Below are 20430 nucleotides of genomic sequence, written 5' to 3' on the forward strand. Positions count from 1 at the left end.
AGGTTCCTCAGCAGTAGCAGCTTAGAGGTCTGGTAGCTTACAGGTCCGGCAGTGGCAGTGGTGGTGTCCTTGCAGAGGGTCCTGGGGGACACTAACAGCCACATCCAGCAGCAGTCCCGGGGATAGGCGGCACTGTGGATCGGAGCCACTCATCCTTTATACTTAAGTCCATAACCCAGCACACCTGGGTGCACGTGGGCACTTACACTAGACAATAACCAAGGAACACCTGAGAGCACGTGTCCGTTTACATCAAATGCTCAGCAAGATTCTGAATATCTGAGGAGCCCTGACCATTTTCTTATATTTTCCCAACACTGAGTTTATCCGTCTCCACCTTCCAGATGGGGGTGTTCGTTGCAGCTGCCCTGTCCACCATAAAGAGCCTCAACCACATCTTATGGAGAGGGCTGTGCTTTACCCTGGAGTCCTGGATTTTGAGCCTGATGCAGTGATTAGATGGGATTTTGCAGGGGGCAGGGGATGAGTGTGTTCTGTGTGTGGGAAGAAGGGCACATGCAGATACTGGGGTGGCCAAAAGGTTGGTTTGCAGCAGAGATTACTACTTCCCTTTCCCCTCCTATTATCCCTTCTTTCCTCATTTCTAAGAAATGAAACTCCTGAATCTAGCCAAGGCTAGATTTAGTATAACTAAGATAATGACTTCTCCAAATGCAAACTACATTTCCCAGCCCTCCTTGAACTAGATGTGACCCTGCGACCAAGTTCTGACCAAAGGAATTTACATTGCAGAAGCGGAAGTGTGTGTGCAAATTCTAAGTGTCCTCTAGAGAGCAGGCATGCATTCTGGGTCCCCCTTCCTCTTCCTGCAGGCAGGGACACAGATATGAAGGTGGGCCAGACAGTGAGTATGGGCACGGAGCCGTCCCACAGTGGAGTCACATGGTGGAAGGAGCCTGATTCCCTCATGCTGGCAGCTATTAGAACCTGAGTCGTATACCTTTACAAGAGAGAAAATAAACTTAAGCCACCATTTGTTGGAGGACTATGTTCTGTCATTCCCAGTCAAACTTAATACTAATTAACCCAAGTTATGTGACCTATAAAAAAAGTCACTAAGTAGAAAAAATATTGACATGTAAATGCTGTTATGTTTGAGAGTAATTATGTTGAAGAGTTAAATTTACTCATTGAATGCACTGTTTTCATTGTGTTCAAACAAATATTTGTGCGATGGGTGAGTTTAATACTTGCACCATGCTACATTAGTATTTAACACATTTCTAAGATTCTTTTCAGAAATGGCAGTCACTGCCCTGTGGCATATCCTTTTAAATACTCTTTTTTCCTGTCCTTTTCAACTTGGATTTGATTTTTGGAAACTGCCAGAAGTCATTCAGGGCCTTGCTGGGTAAGCCAGTGAGTGATTTTGGCTAGGGAAAGGTGTGGACTTGGCAAGGTGGGTCCTGTTGCCTGAGTAAGAAGCAGTTCCCAAGTGGACCTGGACAATGTTGAAGCCCTCAGGCTTCCCTACTTTAAATGACTCTGTTTTTAAAAACTTCCTCTCTCAGATGGGCTGACAGAAGTGACATTAAGTTGTGGAATCAATGTGTATCTACATCGCCAACTCTGAGCCAGGGCTGCCAGTTCCCCAAGCGCCTTGTGGGCCAAGTGTTTGCTCTGGGCTGTCACTGTCCTTTGACCACAGTACCCTTAAGCCACTGCTTGTAAGAGTCTGAAAATAGAATAAAGACAATTAGGAGCTGCTTGCCCCTGACCAAAATAGACCTGGTGTAGACAGAATAGTAACTTGAATGCTTTCAACCAACCAAAATGAATTTGTATGTGTGGAACACTATTCCACTTATACGGACTCTTTAGTGTTTGTGTTAGCAAAGCCCAGGGCCAGGCACCAGGACCACACTGGGACACGTGGCCTGAAAGAGCATCCTTTTGAATATAGTATCAATTTGGAGGTGAAGTCCCACAAAGGAACTGCTACCTCAACCCACCTTTGGGAAGTTTGTCATTGCTCTGGGGTTTATTGTTTGTTTCTTAAGATGCCTGCCCCCCGCCAAGACTCCTGACCCCTGTTGACTCAGACTCTAATCTGGCATTGCTGTGGAGGCCTTTGCAGGTGGGATTGAGGTGAATACTCAGCTAATTTTAAAGTAGGTAGTTTATCCTGGGTCTTGTGGGTGGTTCTAAGGAACCTGTAAAAGAAAAAGTTCTCTGGCTGGAGGCAGAGAGAAAGAGAGGTGGGAAGAAGAGGAAGCAGAGGTGTGATGAGACAGGAGGGGCTCAGAGAGGTTGTTGGAAGCATGAGAAAAACTCCACCTGCTATTACTGGCTGTGAAGGGGCCACAAGCCAAGAAATGCAGAAGGCCTTCACAATGTGACAACCCCCCCCCCAACCTTTATCCCCATAGCTGACAGCCAATGAGGAGACAAGAACCTCAGTCCTACAAACTCAAGAAACTGAATTTGGCCAACAGCCTGAGTGAGACACGAAGTGGATTCTTCCAGAGCCTGCAGAAAGGAACACAGACTGGCCGACACCTTGACTTTGGCCTTGTGAGACTTGGAGCAGAGAACGGGTTGAACCATGCCATGCCCAGACTTCTGACCTACAGAAACTATAGGGAAAGTGAAGAAAAATGGTCAGGGCCCCTCAGATGTTCAGAATCTTGCTGAGCATTTGATGTAAATAGCCACGTGTGCCCAGGTGTTCCTTGGTTGTCTAATATAATTGCACATGTGCACCCAGGTGTCCTGGATTATGACTTAAGTATAAAGGATGAGTGGCTCTGATCCAAAGCAGTCTCCACCCCTGGGATGCCCCTGGGGGGGCCACAGGGAGGCTGCTACTGCTGCTGGAGGCTGTTGCTGCCAGTGCCCCTGGGATGCCCTGAGAGGCCACCACTGCTGCTGCTTCTGCTGCTGGTGCTGCTACTGCTGAGGACTGAGCTCATTTCATCTGCCAATGGCTCCTGGGATCTATCCCAATTACCTAGAGCATGGACCTGTGTGTGAGGGGTCTGGTGACCCAGCCTGGCATGTGAGGGGTCTGGTGACCCAGTCTGTACAATGAGTTTGAAGGGTCTGAGGCCTAGCCCTAACAATACAAATGGAAACTTAGTATAACTAAAATAATGAAATGTTTTGGCTTTAGTTGTGAATAGCCTTAACCATGCAATTAGAGTAGATCAATGGCTGTAGCCCGACAATTGGTGTAGTCATGTAGCTTTACACTGTTAGATTAAATTTGTGTTGTTTTTAAGCCACTAAATTTGTGGTAATCTGTTTGGCACCAATAGAAAACAAATACACTCCTCTTAGCAAGAATGCAAACTTCCAGAGGGTGCTGCCTGTCTTCTCTGCCAGGGCACCTCCAGTGCCTGGAACAGTGTCTAGAATAGCGTAGGTGCTCACTAAGAGCTCACTGAGTGAATGAGTGGTGGGGCGATGATGACAGGTGCTCCCACAGGAAGGCTCGGAGGAGACCCAAAGGACCACAGTAGCAGAGGGAGCTGGGACTTTGTGTGTGTGGAATGGTGTGAGGAGGGTTGATGGCCACTCAGTTCTCTGGGGACCAGGCCGTGGTCTTGGGCAGAGGAGAAGTAGTGCAAATGTGATCACAAGACTCTGGTTCTGCTCCCTTGGCCAGTGGAGGCCTCAAGGTTCTTGCTCAAGTGTTGCCCAGGTCAAAAAAGGACATGCAGGAGTCATAGGGTCATTTTAATCTGCTGCTGTCTTTCCTCCATAGTTTCATTATGAAAATTTTCAAACCTACAGAAAAGTTAAAAGAATTGTTCAATGAAGACACGTACGCCCACCACCCAGATTTGGTAACATTTTGGTACATTTGCTTTAACGCACATCAGTGCATCTTTCCCTTCTTCCTCTTCTTCCCCTTTTCTTCTTCTTCTCCAGCAAACTTTTTCTCTGATTCATGTCAAAGTAAGTTGCAGACATCAGTACATTTCACCCCTAAATACTTCTGCCTAGGTAGCATTGAGTTTGATATTTTTTTAAAGGTAAATTTTACAAATGAAATGCACAGATCTGAACTTTACTGTTCCATGAGTTTTCAGAAATGCATCAAGCACTGTATCCCACACCCTAGCAAGATGCAGACCAGAGCTGGTTACCAGAGCAAGCTGCACTGACGGGGACGGTTGGCTTGTCCAGCGTGGTAGCCGCCAGCTGCGAATGGCCTTGGAGTGCCTCAAATGTGGCTACTGACACTGAAGAACTGAGGTTTTTATTTTATATAATTTTAAATAATTTAAGTTTAGAGACTCCATGTGGGTGGCCTGCCACTTTAATTAAAACTTTGGTTGAGACAGTTGTAGACTCACGTGCATTTCTAACAGGTGCACAGAGAGGCCCTTTAGACCCTCTGCTCAGTTTTCCCTCAAGGGTAATGTCTTGCCACACTCCTGCCAGGAATCCCAGCCAGGATGTGGACGGTAACACACTCCAGCTATTTCACTCTTATTTCTTTGGTTTGCTTATGCTCATTTGTGTGCGTATTGAATTCTGTGCAGTTTTGTCACTTGTGTAGGCCATTTTGTCATCACAGACAGATGCTGAACAACATGGAGCAGGACCAGCCCCGTGGGGAGCCCCAGGCTGCCCTGTTTTACCACTCCTACTTCTTTCCGCCTGGCTGCTCTCCCAACCCCTGGTCAGCATTTCTAAATATTTTCACTTAGATAATGTTGAATACGTGGGATAACACAATATGTAATGGTTCACAATTGGCTCTTTTTGATCTGCCACAGTTTTTGAATGTCTGTCTTCCCCACTCACAGAGACTGCAGGCTCCTTGAAGGAAGGAATTGCTTACAGCTGAATCCCCAGAACCTGGCATTCAGTAGGCACTCCATGTTTATTGATTTAATGAGAGACGATCCAAACAGAAAAGGATTTACATGCCAATCCCTATGCTGAAGAGGGTGCAGTGCAGAGAAGCGTTCAGAGGAGGTGACTCAAAGGCTGAGCACAGGCAGGGAGGGTGTAGGAAAGGGTGTTCCAGAGGGGGCACAGTATGGGTAAAAGTCGGGGGCAGAACCCATCAAGAGGTTGTGGGTCTGTGCCCCGACTTGTGTGGATTGGCATGGCAGGTGAGGCTGTGGAGAAATTCAAACCCTTATGTGCTGTTGGTGGGAATGTAAAATGGTGCAGCTGCATGGAAAACAGTGTGAAAGTTTCTTAAAAAGTTAAAAATAGAACTACCATTTGATCCAGCAGTCTCACTTCTGGGTGTATATATCCACAGAATATATGTATTCTCAAAGAGACGTCTGCACTCCCATGTTCGTTGCAGCATTATTCACAACAGCCAAGGTCTGGACGTTACCTGAACATTCATAAATGGATGAATGGATAAAGAGGAGTGGGATATACATACAGGAAATGCTGTTCAGCCTTAAAGGAAGACATCCTGCCATTTTCTACAACATGGATGGACCTGGAAGATAGTATGCTAAGTTAAACAAGCCAGATACAGAAGGACTACTACTGCATGATTCCAATTATTATGAGTTATCTAAAAGAATCAAACATTGAAGTGGAAGATAGAATGGTGGTTGCCAGGAGATGGGGGAGGGAGAAATGGGGAGTTGGTCAATAGGTATAAAGCTTCAGTTATACAAAATGAATATGTTCTAGAGATCTGCTGTACAACGTGGTCCCTATGGCTAACAATATGTATTATGCACTTAGAACTTTGTTAAGAGGATAGCTCTCATGTTAAGTGTTTTTATCATGCACACACTGACACAAAAGCAAAGGAACACAAGGTCATTGAGAGGCAAGGGATTCAGTCTTCACCAAGTAGAGAAAAAAGAAGGGAGAGAGAAACTCAACTGAGAATCCTGCTTGCCATTTCCCTCCAGCTTTATTGAGGTTTAATCGATAAACAATATTTAACATACACAATTTAATGAGTTTGGACATATGTACACACCCAAGATACCATCACAACAGACAAGTTATATGGGGTGTTGAAGTCACTCAGAAGTCACCCCCTTGCTGGATGTCTTCTCCAGTTTGGACCTCAACATCCATTTGTAAAATCGGGGATTCATTTTGATTGGTGAGTTTTCCTCCTGAGTTCTCCAGAGCCTCAGCATTTCAGGGACATCACGTTGGTCCAGACTCAACTGTGGCAGAGGAACTTTTGTCTGCTGGCATTTTATATATCTGCCTATTTTTCCACCAGCATCTCTTCACCCTTTTTCTGGAAAAACACCTGGAATTTCCTTTGGGCAGTTCCCTATCTCTTCATCCTTTGCTCCAGGGGCAGATCTAAGCGCGTCAGCATAGTCCATCCCCTTGGCCACCGTAATTAGTTCAGTGATGTGCATTTCACCCAAACAGAGTCAATAAGAGTCAGGCCCAGGAGTTCTCTTCAACTCTTTGGGTGGGATTTGAAGCTGAGGGGTGTAAGTGCAGGGGCAGGTGCAGCCACCCTGCAAGGGTGAGGGGAAGATGTGACTCCTCGGACACTGGATGCAGGCAGCATGGAGGTGAGCTGAGAAGAGAGAGGGAAGCTCCTAATGATGTTGCTTTGATCCTGCATCTGGTGCAGAGCCATGGCTACCCTTGGACACTTACCTGTACCAATGAATTCACTGTTGTGCTTAACTCAGGATTTTTGAAAGCAGCCCTGAGTGGAATAATTTTCTCGAATAAAACAGTTTTCTCAAAAGTTTTAACTATGACTCCAGCTTTCCCAGAGAATCCTCCTCCTGAACAGCTCTCACGTGCTTTGCATAGCTTAAAATGGGAAATCACTTAAACTTTGGCAGGAACTGCACGTCCCCTGGGATGAGCCACAGCTGGACAAGGACTGCAGTGGAATATTTATGAGGAATAAATATTTATAATGAAACAGAGACTAGCTTAGCCTGCAAAATGGAAACACTGGCCCAAACACCCCCTTTTAAGAAAGTTCTTTATAACCACAAAGAAGGTTTGAGTCTCTATATTTTTGCATGTAATAGATACCTCCTCCTTAAAAAGATTCAGTTATGAATTCAGGCATCTCAAATTTAATACTTGAAAATTAAGTGAATTAAATTAATAATTTGTGAAAACATCTTCCAGTTCTTTAGATGAAAGGAGTGTAATATTCATAAAATTCTGTTTGTGACTTCCACAGCAGTTGATATTATTCTGTTGCATTTTGCTAAGTAGCTTTACGAGATGCAGAAGGATCTTTAGGGAAAGGCTGGGAGAGCAGGAAGGGACAGAGGTGAGAGGGCTGCATTATTCCCACACTGGCTCTTAGCCTCTCTGGCTATTTATGATGGAGCTGGGTGATAATCACTGTCTTTGCTTTCTCACTTTCTGGGTTTGTTTTTTAAAGCTCTTGTCCTTCTATTTTGAAAGCATATTAACTTAATCTGCCATGAGATTTATAAATCAGATCCCAACAGGCAGCTGTCTGCTTCTATTAGCTTTAATGGCATTGGGGACACTGTGTGAAAGACCTGTCTCTCTCTGTATGTCAGTTTTTAGTATGGAACAACATTGAATTGTTCCTCAAAAGCCAAACAGGCCGAGAATAATAAGAAAAATAAGAATGTAACAACATTATAATTCAATATCTACAATTATTAAAATGGTAACATAAAGGCTCAAGCTTTGCAATGGATGAGAGACATTGGAGTGAGAAATTAACCCTGAAATTAATCTGTATATTAGTCAGGGAAAGTAATCCTAGCAACTGTAACAAGTAAGTCCACGGAGGCTCTTAATCCAGTGAAAGTTTGTATCTCATGCAGGCAAAGTCCAGTAACTGCACAATCCAGGCCTCTAACCTGTGGTGGGGAAAAGACGGAGAAAACACAGTGGCTCCTTAGTACTATTGGGCAGGACTAGTCACATGGCCACAATCTATTCATGGGGGAGGCTGGGAGATGGAGAGAGGCACATGGACATTGAATGCACCTGGCTTGTCCTCCACATAAGGTGGATTTCTACCGATGTGTTTGTTAGTCAGAAATTAAACTCAAGACTCTGATTTAGATGGTGGAATTATGGAGAACTTGAATGTGGCCCTAACATAAGAATCATGTTTCCAACCCTGATACCCCATAGGGGATCAAAACAGAGTATGGAGGACATGTGACATAGATGTTTAGAGCATTGGCTTTGGTTTGGGAGGAAGCAAGGGCTTGAAATCTGCTCCATTATTCACCTTACGTGATTTTGATTGAGTTTATTCTACACTTTGAGCCCCCATTGTTTTGTCTGTTATATTGGGGAATACAATAATCCATCTCACAGGTTTTCTGAGAAATCATTGCTATTACCATTATCATCACCACCACCACCAGATTACTACCACCACCATCATCTCAGTATCATCACCACCATCATCACCAACACCACCATCACCAACACCACCATCATCACCAACACCACCATCACCACCATCACCACTATCATCACTGTCATCACCACCATCACCACCATCACCACCATCACTACCATCACCATCACCATCATCACCATCATCACCATCATCATCATCACCATCATCACCATCATCATCACCATCATCATCACCATCATCACCATCATCATCACCATCATCACTGTCATCACTGTCATCACCACTATCACCACCATCACCATCATCTTCATTATCTTCATTATCATCATCACCATCATCACCACTGTATTAGTCCATTTCTGTTGCTTATAACAGAATACCTGAAACTGGGTAATTTATAAAGAAATGAAATTTATTTCTTACAGATTGGAGACTGGGAGGTCCAAGGGAACACATAAGTCAAGGGCCTTCTTCTTAGTCATGACTCTCTACAGTGACACAAGGTGTCATGTGGTGAGAATGGACTGAACAAGACACCTAACATTTTCACTCACTCTCCTTATAAATCCATCAGAACCACACCCATGATAACTCATGACTTCATGAATGGATTCATCCATTCTCGAGGGAAAAATCCTCACAATCTAATCACCTCTCAAATGCTCCACCTTTCAAATATCATAATTGGATTTCCCACTTCCTTGGTGCTGTTACAATGGGGGTCAGACTTCAGCATCACCACCATCACCACCACCACCACCATCATCACCATCATCACCATCACCACCACCATCATCATCATCAACAACAATATCAACAAACTTGGCATTTTTGGGTCCTGAACAGATTAATCATTATTAGACATTCAGTTCCTGCAGAATGGTCTCTAAATACTCTCCCTCACCTCCTATTGCCCTAGTTTGATAGAGAATACCACTATAACTTTAAGCAGTGGTGCACAAGGTGTGAGGGTGGGGGGTAATATGACAAGACCTGGAAACTTTGTGTCTGAGGAACCATCCTCAGGTTGTCAGTGGTCATTTAGCCACTGAGCACTGTCCCTATGAAAGAAATGGGCTTTGGCCGGGTAGTTTCCAAACAATCAAACTGAGAATTTGTTATAAATAGATTCTGGGCCTGACTTAGGGAGTCTGACAGGGCCCTGGAACCTGCAGTTTTAATAAGAATTTTGGTTGATCTTAAATAAGCTATAGATTATTATTGTCTAATCTCACTCTTGCATGCAGACAGCACTCATTCATTCATGCATTCAATCAATAGTGAGCATTTGCTAAGTGCCAGGCCTATGTTAAACATTTTGCCTATATTATTTAATTCTCACATTCTATTATCACCCTGTTTTGTAGATGAGGAAAGTAAGGCTTGGAGAAAATGAATGAGTAACTTGCTCAAGCTTACACAGGAAGTGAATTAGGTGGGTTTCGAGTCAAGAGCACATATTCCTCATCACCCTTTAACAAAAAGCTGCATTTTCCTTTCTGTTAGGTGCTGACAGAGGAAAACAGGCAGGCAGTCGCAATTGTAGGGCCATCTCAGGGCTGAGCAGAGAATGTAGTGGAGGGGCATGCACCTGCTCTTGGGGGTTAGGATCTGTGGAAATGGTTTCCTGGAGAAGGTGACAACTATCCAGGTAGACAAGATAGGGGTGTGTGCGTGTGTGTTTGTGTGTATGTGTGTGTGTGTGTGTGTGAACATGGCAAAGAAATCACATGGGCAAAGGAGGCCCAGCTATTAATGACTTTTCCTCTACCAATCGTGGGGATTATAGTCCACTGTTTCTAAAGCACAACTCACTATCGGCCTTGTCCCTTCACTGCTTATCAAAGGCACACAAAAGAATTTTCTTTTCTATTTCTATAAATTTTAATAGAATTTCCTTTAATGCATTAAAAAACCCAATTAGCATGTCAAACCCATGATACCATATATAGCATTTCTTAGGATGCAAGTAAGTAAATCAGGAGGTTAAGAATGTGGATTGGTGTAAATGGCAGTACAGGCAAACGAGGAATTATAAAATGGGGAAGGTGGAAGGCTCAGGAGAGCTGAAGCTTCAGGAACCCTGGGCCAGAGAGCCTCTTTCTCCATTCCATCTTAGACGTTCTGCTCTTCAAGTTTGCCTGAGTGTGACTGGCACCATTTGTTATAAAGCCACATGGTTCTGAATAGAGGCAAAAGTGTCCCTCTCCTGCTAACTGTGAAAGGAGAATGTGTTGTAAACGTTAGGAACGGAAGGCCATGTTCTGTTCTTGGACTGTTCAGGAAGAGATCTGCTCTCTGGGGGAAGGGTCTGTAGGCAAAAGGTCACAGTGTAGCCATAAAAGTTCTAAATTAGCTGTGGGAAACGGCCAACCCAGAGCTGGAACCCAGCATTCAGGAATGTTCTCTGGTTTTGCCCTTGAAGTCTTGGCTCACAGCCTAAGAGTCGTGGCTACCACAGACAGTGGCTAAAAATACCTCGAGACTGCATTTAGAAAACTGCTTTCCAGAGGGAGCCTTGGCGAGAGCCGGTGGCAGTGTGGGCCCCGGGCAGGCTGCTAGCTGCACACGTCAGCCAGCCCGGACGCTTCCAGATCAGAGTTTCTGTCAGGGCTTCTGTAGTATTCAGGTGCAAATGAAATGCCACTAGCAGCAACTTTGCCTGAGACAATTAGAAGTGTGGAGCCAAGGGCATGTTGGGTGAGTTAGCAAATGAACTCCACAAATGGAAGGAGCAGGACTTTACCCCACTGAATCTGCAGAAATGTTCTTGCAAGCTTTCTGGGCCCATTCCTTTTAAAAATCACTGCAAGTTCCAAGTAGGTCACTCAGAATGTGGGACGTGACATTGTGCTTCCCATCTCTACCTCTGAAGGGTGATGGGCAGGAAGTGAATCACTTTTGTTGAGGAGGGGGATATGGGCAGAATTTCAGCACGGTGTTGAGGAGAGGGGCTGATTAATGCTGAAACTAGGAACCAGGAAGGCGGGGACTCAGAACTCAGGATGTTTGTTGCCTTTGACTGTCAGTAACAAGTTTACTTGCATAAGTCCTGTCCCTTCAATTAGACAGTAAGTTGCTAGGAGCAGAAGTGGTCAAGCATCTTGTAAGGAAAATGAAAAATGGTCAGGCTCCCTCAGCTGTTCAGAATCTTGCTGAGCATGACCTAGCCTGTTTGATGTAAATATGCTAACTGTGCACCTGTGCCCAGGTGTTCCTTGTCTATTGTCTGATGTAATTGTGCATGTGTGCTGAGGTGTTCCTTGGTTAGCTGACTCATACCCAGGTGTCCCTGGGTTATCTGACTTAAGTATAAAGGACAAACAGCTCTGATCCACAGGGACCCTGTTGGCGGCAGCGACGGTGGCAGCAGTAGGGTCTGGGGGCTCAGCTTGCGTCCGAATAAAGCATGTGAACCTTGCTAGTGGCTTCCAGGATCTTTTTCCAATTACCTAGCTCATGACCTGCATATGAGAGGTCTTTGACCCAGCCTGCACGACAGGTCTGAAGGGTCTGTGACCCAGTCCAACACATCTCTTCAATGCTATTGTGCATGACAGCTACTTTTATTGAGCACTTAGTATGTTCTGGGCACCTGGCACGGTGCTTCTCCATGCCTTGTACTTTTGAATCCTCCGGCAAGTGAACCTGGCAGGGCTGTCAATGCCCAGTCTGCTCCAGAGGACACCAAAGCTCAAGGGGTAAAGTGAAATGCTTCTGTGCACAGAGGTAGCCCTTGTCCAGTGGACTGAGTGATCCTCAAGGCACTGACTCTTTGGGCCATGATTAAAAAGGCTGGGTCACAATCCTTGATTAGTTACTTTTGAGGGTAAGATTTGGCTGAAACGGAAGCTGCATCATCCCCTGTGGGGTGTTATCCCAGGGCCCCTGGTGCCCTGTGTCCTGGAAAGCGAGGCCTCTGACTCACCAACTGGAGCCATGGTTCTCAAAGTGGGGTCCCCAGAGCCAGCAGCATCAGCATCACTCAGAGCTTGATAAAACTGCACATTCTCAGGCCCCATCCCAGACCAGCAGAGTTGGAAACTGTAGGGCGGGCCCAGCCCTCTGTTTTAGCAAGCCCTCTCGGGGGTTCTGATGCTCGGGAGAGCTGAGAACCGCTGGCCTGGAGAGATGATGAGCTTCCCTCACTTTCTTTCCCGCAGGAACTGCTGCATCGAGCATCAGTGTGGAGGTAGATCCAGGCAGGGGGCTCCCAGAAGGTGAGTTGTCCCTTGTGGGGCAACTGTGAGGGGCCCTCGAGAGTATGTATACTCTGAAACCAGGATATTTGGGGCTTTACTATGCCTTGAGCTTCTGTCTTAAAATCTCTACTGCACAGAGAGATCTGAGATCAAGGCTAAATATTAGCCACTGCTTTGGATTTTGTTTCCACTGTGAAGACAGATAGTTGAAATAATGCACATTCTGGCTTCAGATGAAATAGCCAGCAATTCAGGATCTGCGTTCGTTTGCAAAGTTTACTCGTCCAATAAATCATTCCTTTGCAGAGATGCCATTAACTAATAATGCCAGGTTGGTAACCTTCAATCAGCTGTGATTAAAAACGTTTTCTGAATGGCAGGGAATAACACGTTTTTCCGAATGCCAGCAGCAAAATCTGCTTACACCATACATCTTTTCTTTGATAAATTGCCCTTAACTAATAATTCCAGATGGAAGGATTTTAAATCAAGCATGGTGGTTGGCAGGATCATGGCAAACTCTCAATAACTGTGAAGTCTATTTTATTGCAAACTGTCTTCAGATGGGTGATATTCACTTTGGTTCTAAAGAGAAATGTATTCCAGTGCTTCCCAGGGCACCTCACCCTTACTCACAGTATGTAGGCAATTCACACCCTTTGCTTAAGAGTTTAATTGTGAGGTATAGATTCCACGTGTTTCTCTCACATGGCCCTTGGGAGCTACCCCCCCTCCTGGCTCATCTACTCCCTTTGGGCTGTAGGTGAGCTCTCAGGGGCAAGTGCTTTGTCTTATCCTCTTCTGTCACCTCCACACTTAACACAGTGCTTGGCATGAGGTAAAACCTTTATCAAGGTGTGTTGAGCTAAAGGATGAATGTACAAATGCCCCTTTCTGAGTCATGCTAACAAAGGACAGTTGCAGGATGGTTGGCTTGAGCGAAGGGGATGTTACCTAAGCTACTGTGCAGCAGCCCATCTCCTGGGGAGTGTGTTAAAATGCAGATGCCAGGTGTCCCATCTCCAGAGGTTCATTCAGCAAGTCTGGGCTAGGGCCCTGAAAATCTGCATTTTTTAACACACTTCGTAAGTGACTTGAATGCCAATCACAATCTGAGAACCTCTGTTCTTAACTTTCATGTTTGCCTCTGAATCCCATGCCTGAGGCCTTTGAACCACAGGCTCACCTTTTAATGGCAAGATGGGTCTATGGTCTTTGAACTCTCACAAATAAACACTGAGCAGTATGATGGGGAGCCCCAGAAGGTTTGGATGGCCAAAGGAGGCCAACTTAGGATGAACTATTGTGGAAATTGTTCATTTATTCACTCATTCAGGATGTATTTATTGAGCACCTACTATGTGTTCCAAGCAGCACCAGATGCTGGGGAAAAAAGATAAGGAGAGATGACATGATCCATAAGAAGCTAGCAGTCTGGTGGTCTCTGGATCGTATGATTTGATGGGAGGATACAGAAGATGAAGTCTTGACTCTGCCCACAGTAGGTGAGTAGTGGGGAGTGGACTATCTCATTGTCAAAGTCTCTTTCTAAACTTGCTTCCTGCCCAGGGCAGGTGAGCACCTCCTCCCAGCAGTGGGGCCACCTATGGCCGCTGGCAAGGCTGTGCTGACTGTAGAAGGGCAAGTTGCAAAGCCCCATGGAATTATCCGCAGTCTCTGTCATTGCGCCTTCACCATGGGAGTGATGTGAAAATTCACCACAAAGCTTAGCAGAAATTGCTTAGGCTCCCCCAGACTTGTATGTTTGGGCAAACTATTTATTTAAACTATTGCACGTTATGTTAGGAGAGACCTTAGGGGAGGTCTTCTAAAGGCAGTTTACAAAAACTCTAACACATTTCTACTCAAAATGTGGTCCTTGGACCGGCAGCACTGGCATCACTAGGGAGCTTGTTAGAAATTCAGAATCTTGGGTCCCACCCCAGACCTACTGCATCCAAATCTGCATTTCAAAAAGAGAACAAGATCCCCAGATGATACTTGTGTACATTAATGTTTGAGACCCACTGGTCTAATGAACCCTATTGGACAAAATGGTTTGCATTGTCTGTGAGGGAGCCCACAACTTTCATGTGATTTTCACATTGGTCTGTGACCCCAGAATTTAATCACTGTCTTGGAGATTATCTAGTCCAGGGCTGTGCTGATAGAGAGTTTTGCTTTCCTGATCAAACCCTGTGAATGATTTGGAATAGGAGATTTCTTATAGGGTTAGACCTTATATAATTATGGAAGATAGTGAAGAAGTCTACTGAAGGTTGTTTCCTCCACATCTGGTGGTCAGCCTGAATTGGCCACAGGTCAGCAGGGCTGATAGTTGGGAGAAAAGCTGGGCAGGAGGTAAGGGGAGCAAGGAAAAACTGGAACGAGTAAGAATGAACCAAAACAAGAATCAGCTTCTGTTTCATGCCATCTCCAAACTTGGCAACACGGACCTGCAGAAGGAGCTGCTGCCCTTCACCATGAAGCTGTTCATGCACCTGGCCCAGGACTCACCAGAGCTGGAGGAGCTGCAGGTCCAGCTGCTGCCCACCGACAACCAGGGGAGGCCCCAGATCAGCAGCGATATGCAGGCGCTTCAAGATAGCCTGGCCCTTTCCTGGACGCTCCTTCCCTTCTGCCTTCCAACTCACTCACGGATCACTCTTATGGCCAACATTGACCTGGAGCCACACAGCAGAAAGAATTCTGGGAAATATGGTTCCAGATTAGACACATTGCCCCAGGGCCAAGGAGTCTTGAACCCGACAGTCTCAGGGCCAGGTGAGTACTGTGAAGAGGAAAGAAAGAGGGGCTGAGCAGCTCTGTGAAGACCTGGAGGGTTCGCTGCTCTAGCCAGCTGTCGGCCAGAGGAAATATGGGCCTGGGGGTGCCAGATCTCCTAATTTTTTTAGGATAAACTAGAATTTGGGGATTTTATGTCAAATTTCCTTTTTTAATGTTAGAAACAAATTTGATTTTTTAAAACTGTTAACTGAACAAAATGCTTCTGTAAGCTAAAATTTTATCATTTCAACTATGCCCATATCCCTCATTTTATGGCTATAGAAAGTGAGGCTCAGAGAGAGGAAATGAGTTTCTCAGCCACAGAGTAGCAAGTGTAACAGCTAGGCTACAGTTTGAACCACATGACCTCTAGTCAAGGAGCCTCTGCACAATCTCCATCTACTTCACCAAGAAGCTACACAGGGCCTGGTCCCCAGCATGCAGGGTAAAGATGTATTTCTTAATTTGTAAATTGCTCCTCTTAAGGCAGTACTTTTCAAACTTTAATATGCCTAGGAATCATGTGGGGATCTTCTTAAAACTCTAGATCTAACTCAGCAGGTCCGCATGAGGTCTGAGACCCTGAACTTCTAATGAGGTTCCAGGAGGTGCCGGTGCTGCAGGTCCCTGACCAGTTTTTGAGCAGCACGGTCTTCAGGTCCTAACAGTCCTTCTGGGGGCAGGAGCTTCCATGAGATGAACAGAGCTGGACATTAGAATTACCTGGAGAGATCTAAAACTCTCCCATTGCCTGGGCTGCACCCCAGACCACTGAAATCGAAACACCGAGGGGTGAAGTTTAAGCATCAGGGTGTTCAGGGGCAGCAGGGAGACAGGGAGGGCTTTCTGGAAGAGCCACTTCTGAATTTTCCCAAGGGAAGGCCCTAGAACAGGCAGCAGCCAGGAGCCACAGGTGGTGACTGAGCACCTGACCTGTAAGGAAGTCGGGAGACGTGCCACAAAAACAGAGCACATGCCTGATTTTCAAGACTTGGTATAAATAAAAGAGGGAAAATATTTCATTAATAATCTTTATTTTTATTTATTTATCTTTCTCCAAAACAAAGAGTTTATTGAGGAATAGCAGGGAATTGCAATTTGGGATGCATGTACCATGGCAAGCCATAGGCACATCTGAAGAAGCTGAGGGAGGCAAAGTTCACATAAGTTGTTTTGGGTAAAAGAGAAAATTCACATAAGTTGTTTTGAAATAAACCTCATTGGCCACAGAAGATTATTGTAGGAGTTGGTGAATGCTCATTGGTGATACTGTCTGTTGCTAGGGAGATGTCTTTATAGAAGCTTCTTATCTGAAATTTTTGTGGTTTTCAGAGTCCTTGCAACAGTTCTTATCATAGGAATACCTGCACAGGGACCCCTTCTTCATGGCCTCCTGACTCCATTTTGTTTGGGTTTGACGTCAGTGCCTCCATCTTGGTGCCAACAGCTTTTACAGTTCCAACCTGAAGTTGGCTGCAGGAGGTGAGTTGTTGTCTATCTAATGGGCATGACTTGAAGGAAGACTTCCCTTGAATGGATGGAGTTATGCTGCTTTGTTTTAAGAATTGCCGAGTCAATCACAAGGCACCCTATTATTCCACCCTGTATCATAGGTCCTAAATTTGGTTTCTGTTGGCTCCTGCTTTGTTTGGTGTCAGACTCATTGCTGAGGGGTGGGTGGAAGGGTGGTATTGAAGTGAAGTGGTTTGAGGGAGATAACAGAGAGTCTTGATCTTACATTTTCTGATGTTCCATTTTTCTTTGGGTTTCTTTTTGGTTCTTTCTTTGCAATGCCCTATACATTTGAGAATAAGTTTTAAGCACCATACATAATAAAATAAAGGTAATAATGATTCTTATTTATGATATTGCATTTTTCTTTGAATGTTGTGTCTAGTAAATGCTAGGTGCCAAGTTTCTCATAAGAAACAGATTTTCCGTGGGATCCCAAAGGAGTGTGCTGCATATTTCATGTGCAGATAAGGTAGAGTTGGAGCAGACTATTATCTAAGGAATACATGTATCCTGAAATAAAGAAGATTCATTCACATGCTCAAACACAATTTCAAGTTATTAGATCCTACTTCAAAATATATTTTTGAATATAATTTTTTTGAAGCAAAAACAATTAAATATTTATTTTATTTTATGATTTTATTTTTATTTTTTATTTATTTTATTTTTATTTATCAATATACAGTGTAGTTGATTTTTGTGTCCCTTTACCAACTCTTCCTTCCCCCCTCCCTCATTCCCCTCCCCCATCAGCATCATATCTGTTTACTTATCATTAATAATTTTTATATTGATCACATGTTGAAATGATATGAAGTTTGTACACATTGGGATAAATAAAATATATGTTTAAAATTAATTTTACTGTTTCTTTTTAAAAATGTGGCTTACATATGTGGCTTGCGTTCTATTTCTCTTGATTGCAATGCTCTAGAATCTTTACCACTAAGAACTCCCTGGTGATTCTTACACAGATGCTGCTCAACTTATGATGGAGTTACATCATGATAAACCCATCTTAACTTGGAAGTATCATAGGTCAGAAGTGCATTTAATACACCTAACTTTCTGAACATCATTACTTAGCCTACTCTGACTTAAATGTGCTCAGAACACTTACCACAGCTGGGCAAAATCATTTAACACAAAGTCTATTTTATAATAAAGTGTTGAATATCTCATGTCATTTATTGAATACTGTGCTGAAAGTCAAAAACAGAATGGGTACTGAAACCAAGTATGGTTTCTTCAGAACGGGTATTATTTTTACACCATCATAAGGTCAAAAAATCATAAGTTGAACACAGATGCATGCTAAAGATAGGGAATGGTTTCTACCAGCCAAGGGTGACTGTGACCTGGCCATGGGCAGGCAGGCCTCCCTGAGTCTTCCTCTCAGGAGGAAGCAGAGCAGTTGCTGGCATGTGAGCTTTTGAGAGTGGAGATGCTGGTGCCTACCACCAAGTCCCTGGAAAGGGTGGGGTGAGCACTGATTGACATAAGAAAGTGGAAATTTACAAAGAACAGGGCTGAGTCTTCAGAACCAATGTAAAGTTGTTGGAATTGCTGAAAGTGACTGAAAAACTCAGACTTGATTGATTTGTAAGTAGGGAAAAAAGGGGTTTTGGCAGTACAGTTAGCAGCAGCTTTTGCAAAACAGACAAAACTACTTGTTTATGTAACCAAAAGTGTGAAGACTCCTCAATAAACTGCTTATTCCATCAGTGGCAGAACCCAGAGTAGGGCAGATGTTCGTATGACTTCATTCCATTGAAGTACAGTGCCTCTGGCCACCCAGAGCCTGACTGTTGAAGGGGGATGGGGAAGTGACCTCCACTTTGGGGAAACCTGTACTTCCCTTCAAGGTCAAGGATAAACTTATTGTGTTTAAACCCAAGAATCACTGTCTTTTGAACTTTCTCTTCCTGCAGTGACAATCTGGTTAATTTTGAAGCTATAACATGCTGTGTTAGAACAAGGAACCTCAACACATCCAGACATCCAGCCTGATCACTCTGGTTCAAAAATGTAATACACATTGAGTTTTATTTCTATTTTGCGAAAAGCCTTCAAAGTCATATTTGAATAGCAGAAGAGAAAGAAAGCAAACTACACTTACTGATTTTTGAAGAGGCTCTACCAAACCCACAAGGTACCAAACCCACAAGGTATTGGACACCAGAGAGAAGGTAGTTTTAAAGTTTAGTACATTTTGAATATCTGCCAAGAATAACCCAGTAGATGCGGGATTTGTGAACCAAGATCAAGGTGATTAGCAGCATCTTGGGTAGCCTCCTGGAAGAAAGGCTGGCCCATGGTCATCCAAACTGCTCCCAGCATGAAAGTGGAGAAATATGGTGATCTAGTTCTGAAAGAGAGTGTACTAGGACATAGAGAAGAACCTGTTTCAAAACCTAGACAATAGCACCTGCTGGTTGCATTAGGAAATGGAAGCAAAATTTATCACCTGACAAAATGGCCATTCTGTCTATGAAAACAACACTTTGTTGGGCTTATTTTCATGAGAGACAAAGTACAAGACGTTGCCTGGAATGGGACACCTTGACAAAGAAAGCCACATTGTTTTGCTTAATAGGTAAATGTGAGTCCTCCATGTTCCAGTGTGAAATGGTTTTTGCTCTCTGTGATAGAAATATTCTGCAATTGTAGTTTACACTTGCCAGTCCTCTAAGCAGTGGCTTCTGAACACGATTCTTGTGGGCATGCCCAGATATAGAAGATCTGAGGCAGGGCATGGGGAACTAGGGAAGGAGGGGGTCTAAGAGTGGACCCTGTGGGGTGTGGGTCGAAGGGCAGGCTGCGGTTGGAAGGGAGAGCAGGTAGGGGCTGTGGCCGAGGGGCTGGTGTCTGATTTTCACCTGGTTTCTGCTCTATGCTCTGGTTTGCTCTCACCAGGCATTCTCACCATCCTGCTCCAAATTGTCATGCAGTTTTGTACCCAATAACCCAGCATGAACCTCAGCAGGTGGCATATTACGGAAGGAAGGAGAAAGGCTGTCTTAGTCCATTTTCTGTTGCTCTAAGAGAATACCACAGACTGGGTAATGTATAAAGCAAAGAAGTTTATTTAGCTCATGGCTCCAGAAACTGGGAATCCAATATCAAGGGGCCGGCATCTGGTGAGGGCCTTCTCACTGCATCATAATGTGGTAGATAGCATCACATGGTGAGAGGGCAAGAACATGCCAGCTTAGGTCTCTCTTCCTCTTCTTACAAAGCCACAAGTCCCATCATGGGAGCCACACTCTGAGGACCTTATCTAATCCTAATTACCTCCCAAAGACCCCACCTCCAAACATTATCAACATGAATTTGGGGGGCACATTCAAACCACAACAGATGCTATGCTCATGTTTGGGCCAAAATGTAGCAGTTTATGGTCTATAGCCACAGTGGTGACTAGACATGAGAGGTTATCCAGAAAAGCAGGAGAACAGGTCTGGTGACCACTGGAGAGTACAAGTGCTCCTCCCCCAACTTCTTAGGACCTTTGGAAATGTTCTGGAGAGGACCAAGTGCATCAGGGAAATGTGTGAGGTGGGGGCTTGGGTTATTTTGCCCACATACTGAAGGGCAGGGCGGTCCCAGGGGCTG

Source organism: Cynocephalus volans, chromosome 1 (genome assembly GCF_027409185.1).
Source record: "Cynocephalus volans isolate mCynVol1 chromosome 1, mCynVol1.pri, whole genome shotgun sequence".
Classification (NCBI taxonomy): Eukaryota; Metazoa; Chordata; class Mammalia; order Dermoptera; family Cynocephalidae; genus Cynocephalus; species Cynocephalus volans.